We start from the raw sequence: 11422 nt of genomic DNA on the forward strand, positions 1-11422 counted from the left end.
GGAACCAGAAGTATCAAGGTGAAAAGAAAGGGGTTGACGCCACAAGTATAAAATACTTGATAAGTCGATAAAAGTCACCAGGACTTAAGGAAGACAATAATATCACTTATATTAATCAAAAAGGTCTGATTACAAATGAAATAGGAAAGCCTATTTATAGTTTTTGAAGGGACTTGGCTGAATAGGTACATGTTGGTTCGACCAGCCCTTGTACCTTCCTAAAATGACATGATTTTTAATGAAAAAACAAGACTTTAATGATAATACATGCTCTTGGCCGAATGGTTATGTGTTGGTTCGGCCCTAAGGATGATTTGAATGCTTTTGGAAGTTATTTGGGCGCCAAAATAAAGACAAAATGGTCTTTGGCCGAATAAGAAGCATCCCTTGGTGTTTTAGTGCCAATTTGATGTCACATGGAGTGCACATGCTTGAATGATGCACATGGCAGCCTACATGAATGCACATGGGTCTTCTTGCTATGCTTTGATGAGGTTGCAACCATAGGATGATGTCTTGAAGTCCATGGAATGAAGATAGGCAAAAACTAGGTGTAAATTAGCTTCCAACGTGTATCTAGATGACATGGCATCCATTGGGCAACCTAGAGATGAACTAGCTTCAAGGTAAGCTAGATGAGTGTCTTGGTAGCTAACTAGGTGAGTTATAGCTTGATGAACTCAAGCTAGTTAGCTTTGGTCTTCTCAGCTCCTCAGCTACTCTCCTAGCTACTTCCAGCTACCTCTAGTCCACTTTTCAGTAATTTGGTCCAAAGCTCTCCTCCAGCTAAGTTTAAGCTCCTTATGTGATGAAATGAGCTGCCATAATTTTCATGAGCTAGTATGAGCTGCTATGCTTGTCCTTTTAGCTAACCAAGCTACCATAATATGCCTTGCTTTGTGTTTCACCTATAGGAATCAACAAACAAACAAATTAAGCAATGTGTGAGCTCGTTTGAGGTAAAATGCATGTGTGAGCTGCTATGAATACATGTCACGAGCTAAGTACATAATGATATAACATATGTAAGATAATGTGAAAGACCTAGGAGCTAAAATGAATGCATATGAGCTAACGAATGAATGATTAAGCATGTTGCCATTTCATGAATGTAATGAATCATGCTTAAAATGATGTAAGATTAATCTAACATACTTATAACATTGTGTATCAATCATAAAGATATGGGTATATGTTGTATGCTTGAATATCATATAACATGGTATTCATAAATGATAAATAGAAACATGTAATAATAATATCCTAAGAAATGATATGTAATCATAGCATATATTTGAATGACATGAAAGACATGATCAACTAAGCATAGGATGGAAATAATAATATGATAATTTATACTAACATGTGAATGCATGCTTATGATAGAATAGAATGTATAAATGATATAATATAAGATAGGGTAATAAAGAACTCCCTTAGAAATAGCAATGAAAAACATCCATGGTGTGATCAAGTCACGGAGAAAGTTGGTGCTAGTTTGGATCGTATTAGTGTCCACGCCCCAAACACTTAAAACATTATATGTCACGAGAACGATTTGGAGTGGTGGTAGTCTTACCCTTGCTGGTTTCGGCAATGGGCTTACTTCCTTCGGGTGGTCCTCCTCTTTCGTGGGATGGCAATGGACGAGTCTTCTTGTATGAATTGTTCCCCCATTTTAAAGTTGTACTCCCATAAGATCATGTGGCACCCTTTCTTTTGAGTTGATTTTCCACCTTTGATATAAGACTGATCTATACGCTTTGAGTGAAGAGAGTAGATAGCCTTATTGTGTCTCGATCTAGGATTGGCAAGTACTAATGTCCTTGAATTATAAGCTTGGCTACAACATAGATAAGAAAAGAAAAATGATTAACAAAGGAAGATTAATAAAATGATAAAGATAAGGAATGAAATGAAATAAATAAAGGATAGATATGGGTGCAGAATTGATGGTCTGGATGGATGAAGATGATGGTGTTGATGATGAAATAGAGATGGTGTTTTTGTTGTATCTCAAAAACGCCAAAGAACAAATAATGCTAAGGAGCACAATCCTGATCTTCACAAACTTGTTTGAGGGGTGGTGATAGTGTCTTCTACCCACTAGATATTAATCTAGGAATTTAGGAATCAGGATGGAAGGAATAACGCCACAAGTATAGGAATTATACTTATTTAATCGATAAAGTTCACAAAACACTTTGAAGAGAAATAACTCACAAGAGTCATTTTTATATATGAAATGAGATGAGTACAAATGATGGCAAGCCTCTCAATTCATAGGAAATGAGAGGGCTTGACCGAATGGTTACATAATATTTCGGCTAGATACATGACTTTAGGAAGATACATAATGCTTCAAAATGAAAGAACATGTCTATAGGCTTGGTGTTGGTTCGGCTAACCCTTCATAAAAGGACTTGATGTTTAAAAAATAATGAGGGAACACCACCATTTGCCAAATGGTGATATGTCTCCTCAAATTGGTGCAAAATCTCACATGTGTAAGGCATGAGGGTGTGGCCGAATAGTCATGGATCTCTATATCATGTCTCTTGGTGTTTTAAGCCTCCAATGTTTGCAATTTCTTTACTCACGTGCTCTTGGATGAAAAGGCATCTTCATGGGTAGCATCATTCAGGAAAGGTCACAATGTTTGGGAAAGGTAACCCTTCATGTTTGAGCTACTTCTGGTGTGAATGAGCTAAAGGTGAGCTGGCCATGGGTGTCTTGAAGCATGGTGAACATTATGGCAGCTCCTTGTGAAAAGGTACCTTTTGAGGTGGTAACTATTTGTGAAAAGGTACGATTTCACAAATTTTGACTTAGGATATATTTGAAGTGTCCTAAGTGGTGATGATGATGGTGCAGCTCCCCAACTGCAATGAAGTAATCTTGTAGCTCAAATCTTCAGCTCAATCCAGCTATGAGCTCACGGCCTCTAGACAACTTTTCACCAATTTGCTCCTTATGTTCTCCTAATCATTCCCATGTAAGTTTCCTTGTTGTTGCATGCTCCATTTAGCTCTGATATAGCTCCCAAGTTGTGTGGTAGAATGTACCTACACAAATAAAACACAATATAAGCTAAATATTTAAGGAATAATGATGTGCATAATATAAAGATGTGGGTTATAGGTTATAATAATAACTCATGCATCATATGATAATGAATGAAAATTATTATTATAACTATAGATTATATGCTTGAATATCAATCAATGATGCAAACCAAATGACATAATGAATGCACAAATTATGATAATTCAAGTATAGTCTATTATGCAAATGTATGCTCATAGTAATATATAGTGCATAAATGAGTAAATATAATATAAAGTAAGGTAGAACTCCCTTAGATTGGGCTTGATGAATCTTCAATGAATGAGTGTTTCATAAAGAAATTTGGTTCTAGACATGATCACATCAACCTTTATGGCCATATGCACCATGTCTTCCATCTCCACATAATGTTGCAACTCAACCACGTTCGGAATGTCCAGATTAAGTCCAGCTAGGAATCTTGCCATTGTGGCTTCTCGATCCTCATCGATGTTGGCTCGAATCATGGCTACCTCAATCTCTTTGTGATAATCTTCAACACTTCAGTTACCTTGTCAAAGGTTTTAAATACGGTTGAATAACTCCCGATGATAGTGGGTTGGAATGAATCACCTTCACATCACTGCTTTCATTTCATCCCATGTAGTGATAGGATGTTCTCCATTGCGTCTCCTATTTGATGTCAATTGATCCCACCATATTAGTGCATAATCCATAAACTCAAGGGCAACGAGTTTTACCTTCTTCAGCTTGGAATAATTTTGGCACCCGAAGATGTGCTCTACCTTCTTTTCCCATGCTAGGTAAGCCTCGGAATCCGTCTTGCCTTGGAATGGTTGAATGAAAAACTTGATATTAACAAGATTATCATCCATTAATGGACGAAACCTTTGGGGCCTTATACCTTGATTTCCCATTTTTTATTGTGATGCATGATCTTCTTCCGGTCTTTCCACTTCTTCATTTCCTCCTTGATTGACATCTTCTTGCTCTTAGAATCCTTGAGTATGCTTCGCTTTAATACGGTTCATACGTTCATGGAGAGGTTCCAACTCTTCCCTCAAAATCCTAGTCAATTCACGCACCATGGCTTGCATTTGTAGGCTTGGTTCAACGTTACCTGTAACTTGAGAATTGTCTCCCGAATGATGAGACATAATTAGTAATAAAAAAATAACATCACAAATAAAAAAACCTCACCAAACACTCCAAGAAAAGTCACTCCCACTCGTGTTTCACTTAGGATGGCTTTTACCCTTAATGATCACTCTTACCTTTTACCACTCGTGATTTGATTTCAAATCCTTTTGGGAACTTCCTTATGTCTTACAAGGTCTAGTGGACTTCGGCTGAAACAATTGTGGCTTGGTAGTAAGGATAGTGAAAAGAAATTGGCTACAAGGAAAAGAAATAGTATGTAAAGGTAACAAAATTGAATAATGGAATATAAAGATGAAGTAAAAAAAATTTCTTTAAAGATGAAAATAATTACTCCCTCCCTCTTTCAACTTTTTTCTTTCTTTTCGTTTTTAAATTTTTAATTTTTAATTTTTTTACTAACTCGGGAGAGAGAAAATGATATGATATGCTTACTGAATCAGCTAGCTATGATGCCAAATGATATGATCTCAATTATGAGTTTTGAATCATATATATAATTACCCGATCGTGATTCTAATAAGAAATTGAATTGCTTTCTTTGAACGAAAGATGATGGAAGTTGTAGTTTGGATGTAATGAAGGTATGGGTTGGTAATGGAGTGGAATATGAAAGATGGATTGAAAAGAAAACGGATTGTGACCCTCTAACTATATGGAGTTAGGTACAAACAATATAAATGATGGAATCAAAGTGGAAGTAGATGGAACGTGACCCACTAGCTATAGATGAGCTAGGAACCAACACAATAACAAAAGGAAATGGATGAAGACAACAAGACTATCTTGAAGCCGATAAAGTTCTACAAGAGAACAAGAATGAAAGCAACCTCTCAAAGATGTTTTTTATATTTAAATGTGTGTCTAAAAATGATTCCAAAGGTACCAATTTATAGTATTTCTAAGCAGCATATGAAAAGACTCAAAAGATAAAATCATTCTCATCAATTTAGCAATAAAATGCATTTGAATGATTTGTCTTCTCATCTTCAAGGATGTTTGAATATTCTAGATCATTTTGGGGATTAATCTTGACAATTTGAAGCTGAATTTGGCCTTAATTCCGTCCAAGGAGTGGAAGACTCTTGCTATTCCATGCTGAAAATTGTCTTAACAAGTGAATTAAATCACCCTTCATTGCATGCTCCCTTGAAGAATATGAACAACCCTTGAATTTAGATGATAACAATCAGATTTGAATGCCTTTAATGGGTGAATTAAGATTCCTTCAATGTCTTGTCACTTTTCTGAAGTTGAAAAGACTCTCCCTTGGCTCAAACTCATCCAAATCATCCATGCATAAAATTCTCGTAACAAAATTCCAGCCTGCACTATCTTCAATAAATCGATCATATCTCAAGCTCCCGATATCGAATTAAGGTGATTCAAAAGGAGTTGGAAAGATAAGAGATAGAGGAATAATATCCAATTGATTTATATAACCAAACAAATCTGTATCGCATCCAGAATTGGAAGACATTCTTACTAAAATTCTTGCATATGATTAAATTGTTCAACTTCTCTCATGCACCTAGACACAAAGGTAAACTTTATTCAATATTTAATTGAAAACATGCATGAAACAATTAAGAGTTAGTTTAATAAATGAACTAGTTTGACGAATGAACTAGTTTAATTAATGAACTACTTCCCTAAATGAACTACATGATTTAAATGCAATGCATGCTTGAATGAACAACACACTTATTAAATACAATGAATGTTATGCAAACTTCAAATTCTCTTGCAAATTCATGCATAAGCAACCTAAAGTATTCCTCCCTTATTATTCCTCTATCACGTCCCAAACTTGATGTAAATATACTCTCCATGGCTACTTGAAACTCCTTAGCCCATGCTTATGTGATGGGACCACTTGGGTACTTCTTCGAGTCTTTCCTATTGGCGATCATATCATTACCATTCGGTCAAGAGCATGTATTTTCATTAAAATAATGTATTTCCATTATAAATCATGTATATTCAAAGGGATTTCAACCTTAGCAGAATCATCATGTATCCATTCGGCCTAAACACTTTGAAAATTATAAATCGGCCATTAGTTTGCCATTTAGAAATAATACTTTTACTTTGATTCAATTTTTGTGAGGTTATCATCTTTACAAGTTCTTTTGAACTTGTATCGACTTATCAAGATACTTAGGTGCTTGTGGCTCAACCTCTTCTGTTTCCATTGATACTTGTGGTTTCTATCTCCATTATTGATAGAGTGATGTGATCCAATTCAACATCACGTTTACAATGGCTATTCCAACCTTACAAGGGAAGAAACTTTCTAACTTTATACATAAATATGCTTATTTCATATGTTATAATATAATTATTATCATATATATCTATTATATCTATAGTTATTATGATAATAACTTATTCATTAATATGTGAGACATAAGTTATTATTATATACTATAGTTCATAGTTCACATTCTTATATTATACACATTATATAAGTTTATATACTTAATTTATTTCCTTATGTTATATATGTAGGCATATTCGACCAACACTTGAGAGATACATTTAAGCTAAATGGAGCATGTAACAGTAAGGAACTCACATATGGACGTTTAGGAGAGCATAAGGACCCATTGGTGAAATGTTTTCCAGAGGCCCGTGAGCTCATAGCTAGATTGAGCTGAAGATTTGAGCTACAAGATGACCTCATTTCAGTTAGATAGCTGCCCCATCATCATCACCACTTAGGACACTTCAAATATGTCATAAGTCAAAATTTGTGAAATCGTACTTTTTCGTAAAAAGTTTCCACCTCAAGAGGTACCTTTTCACAAGGAGCTGCCATAACGTTCACCATGTTAAAAGTCACCTATGGCCATCTCACCTCCAACTCACTCACACCCGAAGTAGCTCAAACATGAAGGGTTACCTTTCTCCAACATTGTGACCTTTCATGAATGATGTTGCCCATGAAAATGCCTTTTTTTCTAGGAGCACGTTGGAGAAGAAATTACAACCATTGGAGGCATGAATCACCAAGGGATATGAGATAGAGCTCCATGCCTATTCGCCCACAACACATGCCATGCACATGAGAGCCTTTGGCACCAAACATGAGGAGGCACATCACCATTCGGCCAAGGAGAAGAAATGGGCGCCAATATGAACCAACATGCACATTTGGCCAAAGGAGATGTCTTTCCACCCTTAGCCGAAATATTAAGCCCCTTTAATGAAGGGTTAGCCAAACCAACACCAAGCCAATGGACTTATCCTTTCATCTTGAATCATTATGTACTTCCATAAAAACATGTACCTAGCCGAATACCTATGTAACCATTCGGCGAAGCACTCTCATTTCCTATAAATTGAGAGGCTTGCCTTCATTTGTACACTCATCTCATCTCATATATTAAAAATTACTCTTGTGAGTTAATTTATCTTCATGTTCTTTTTGAACGTTATAGATTAAGCAAGTATAAATTCATATACTTGTGGTGCCATACCTTCCATCCTGATTTCAAAATTCCTAGATTAATATATAGTGGGTTGAAGACACTATCACCACTCCTCAAGCAAGTTTGTGAAGATCGGGATTGTGCTCCTTAGCATTGTTTAATCTTTGGTGTGTTTGAGATACAACATCACCACCATTGTCGTTTCATCATCAACCATCATCAACATCCTTCATCAAACCATACAAAATTCATACTTCCACAACCATCTATTTTTTTTCTTTAAATTCATTTCTTATCTTATTATTTCCATTTATTCTTCCATCATTAATCATATTTCTTTCTTTTCTATATTGTATCCCAAGCTTATAATTCAAGGACATCAGTACTTGCCAATCCTAGATCGGGACAGAATAAGTCTATCTACTCTCTTCACAAAAGTATGAAGATCAGCCTATATCAAGCGATAATCAGAGCATAATTGGATTGACAACAAAAGTGTCATTGGTGTGCAAAGCAAAAGAAAAAGACTCCTACATCAAAATTGGAGTACAAAAAGAAAGAAAGACGAAAAGAAGAAAACAATTCAGAAAAGAAGAAAATAGAAGAAATTTAAAAAGAAAGCAAGCCAAATTAAGTGCTCTATCATTGCAAATACATCAAAGAAGCTTATCTATACTAAGAGAAGATAACCTTATTGTTTCTTGAGAAAGGTTGTAGTAAGTGTTGTTTCTTGAATTGTAAGTCACCTCTTCCTTTTCCATCATTTCATTTTCCTTATCTTCAACCATTTCCTTCTTTTAATACCTTAAATATTTTCTTCTACCTTTCCATTTTTTTCTACCCTAACCTATTTGCAGCCGACGCACACAAGGAAATAATTAACTTGTTCTAATCTTGAGTAAGATTTTCAAAGGACTTAATAAGAGAAATTGAGTGGAAGAAGGTTATTTGAGAGAGTGAGATCAGAAGGGGAATTGTTAAAAGCCAAAATTATATTCTCGAGAGTAAACATGAGTGTTGTGTGGAATGATCTTATCATTTCTTTGGAGTGAACTTGAGAGGCTTTGTGAGTGTGCTGGTAAGGTTTACTTTTGTTTTATTTATTTACTAACTATGTCTCAAAGTCCTAAAGAAAATGCAGGTCAACTAAACATACAAATGCAAGCATTAATTGGAGAAATTATGAGAATGTTTCAGACAGAATTTGATGCTCTTCATGAAAAACTTGACCAAATACAAGATCAACCCCACGCTAGGAATAATGATACTCCTCGGAGGCAACAACCACTTCCAGAAAATGATGTCCTAGACTAATATGATGAAGAAGAACCAACATTGATACAAGGACTTAGGCATGCCAATGTTGATGATAACATGAGCAACATCAAAATCAAAATTCCTCAATTCCAAGGAAAAACTGATCCCGAAGCCTATCTTGAATGGGAAAGTAAGGTGGAACATGTTTTTAGTTACCACAATTATTCCGAACTCAAGAAAGTAAGATTGGCAGCCATGGAGTTTCTCGATTATGATTTGATATGGTCGGATCAACTTACTATTTAACTGGAGAAGGAATGGAGAAAGACTAATCTCAACATGGCTCGAAATGAAAGGTATCATGCATAAACGTTTCATTCATACTCATTATCACCGAAACATGTTTCAGAAATTGTAAAACCTTAAACAAGGCCAACGAAGTGTGGAGGATTACTACAAGGAGATTGAAGTGGAAATGATCCGAGTCAATATTGAGGAGGATCGTGAAGCAACCATGGCTAGATTTCTTGCAGAACTCAATCCCGAGATTGCCAACACACTAGAGTTGTACCATTACATAGAACTTGATGAAATGGTGCAAATGGCTATAAAAATAGAGAGGTAATTATGGAGAATATATATATCTCGTACTACCATGCCTACACCTTCAAGATGGAGTCCCAACAATTTGAAGAAGTCTACTCCTACTCCTACCAAGGAAATGGTCGAATCATCAAGTGCTCCCTAACTCAGCAAGTATATTCGAGGCAAAGAGACCCCTAAATGAACAAGAGACATATGTTTCTTTAAATGTCTTGGGAGGGGGCATGTATCCACACAATGTCCCAACTGAAACACCATGTTTCTACTTGGAAATGGTGAGATTGAATTTGACCATGGAGAAGAAGAAGAGCCACTAACAGAAGTTGAGGAAGAAGCCGAAATTGGTGCTCCCGTGGAAGGCGAAGCCTTAATGGTAAAAAGCAGTCTGAGTACTCAAGTGGTAGAAGACAATGCACAATGGGAAAATATCTTTCACACCCGATGCCATGTGAATAAAAAGGTGTGTTTCATGATCATAGACGGTGGGAGTTGTACTAATGTTGCTAGCACCATCATGGTGGAGAAATTGGGATTGAAAACATTGAAGCATCCAAATCCCTATAAACTACAATGGCTTAATGAAAGAGGAGAACTTAATGTCAACAAACAGGTGATGGTTCCTTTTTCAATTGGGAAGTACAAGGACAAGGTTATGTGTGATGTTGTCCCTATGCATGCTAGCCATTTACTCCTTGGAAGGCCATGGCAATATGATAAGAGGATGATCCATGATTTTTTTACCAATCAATATTCATTCAACCATGGAGGGAAGAAGATTATCCTAACACCTTTGATGCCTAAGAAAGTTCAAATTGATCAAATGAAGATGAAATAATGTTTTGAGGCCATGAGGAAAGGAAAATCGAAGTCAAACCAGGAGGAAACTAGTCCAAAGACAAGTGCTTATACATCTAAGTGCTTGTTACAAAGATGTTTATTGACGAGACGCAAGGACGATGAAGATTTTTCTAACCTTGACAATGCCAGAATTTTCTTTGACAGGCAGTATGATCCAAGTGACACAATTCATCAATTTGGGGGACTAAAGGACGTGACTTTTCAAGAGCCAAGAGCTGCGACTATTGAAAGACAAAGGGAGGTGATTCTTCATCCAAAGGGCATTATTTATGAAGACTATAAGGACATCACCATTCCAAGAGTCATCACCTTTAATGAGTCAATGCATACATCTATTGAAGGATAAAGAGACGTGATTTTTTGAATAATAAAGGACATAAACGTTCAAGGCCAACTGTCTTCAATCAACATGAACTTTGAACATTCATTTAACAGGAAGTATTTCTTAACTTTAATTATGTTTGATCACATTTTTTCTAATGAATGTTATCTTTCTTTTCAGATCAAGAACTTCCAAGACATTCTTTCAAAGGATATGAACCTTTTCATAAAGGTACTTATTGAATGGGAGGACTCAAGGAAAAGAAGATCTTTCGATTTGAGGACAAATCGATTAAAAGAAGGGGAGGATGATGTGATCCAATTCAACATCATGTTTACAATGACTATTCCAACCTTACAAGGGAATAAACTTTCTAACTTTATACATAAATATGCTTATTTCATATGTTATAATATAATTATTATCATATATATCTATAGTTTTTATGATAATAACTTATTCATTAATATGTGAGACATAAGTTATTATTATATACTGTAGTTCATAGTTCACATTCTTATATTATACACATTATATAAGTTTATATACTTAATTAATTTCCTTATGTTATTTATGTAGGCATATTAGGGCAACACTTGGGAGCTACATTTGAGCTAAATGGAGAATGTAATAGCAAGAAACTCACATAGGGACGTTTAGGAGAGCATAAGGACCCATTGGTGAAAAGTTGTCTGGAGGCCCGTGTGCTCATAGCTGGATTGAG

Source organism: Hibiscus syriacus, unplaced genomic scaffold, assembly GCF_006381635.1.
Source record: "Hibiscus syriacus cultivar Baekdansim isolate YM2019G1 unplaced genomic scaffold, ASM638163v2 tig00016725_pilon, whole genome shotgun sequence".
Classification (NCBI taxonomy): Eukaryota; Viridiplantae; Streptophyta; class Magnoliopsida; order Malvales; family Malvaceae; genus Hibiscus; species Hibiscus syriacus.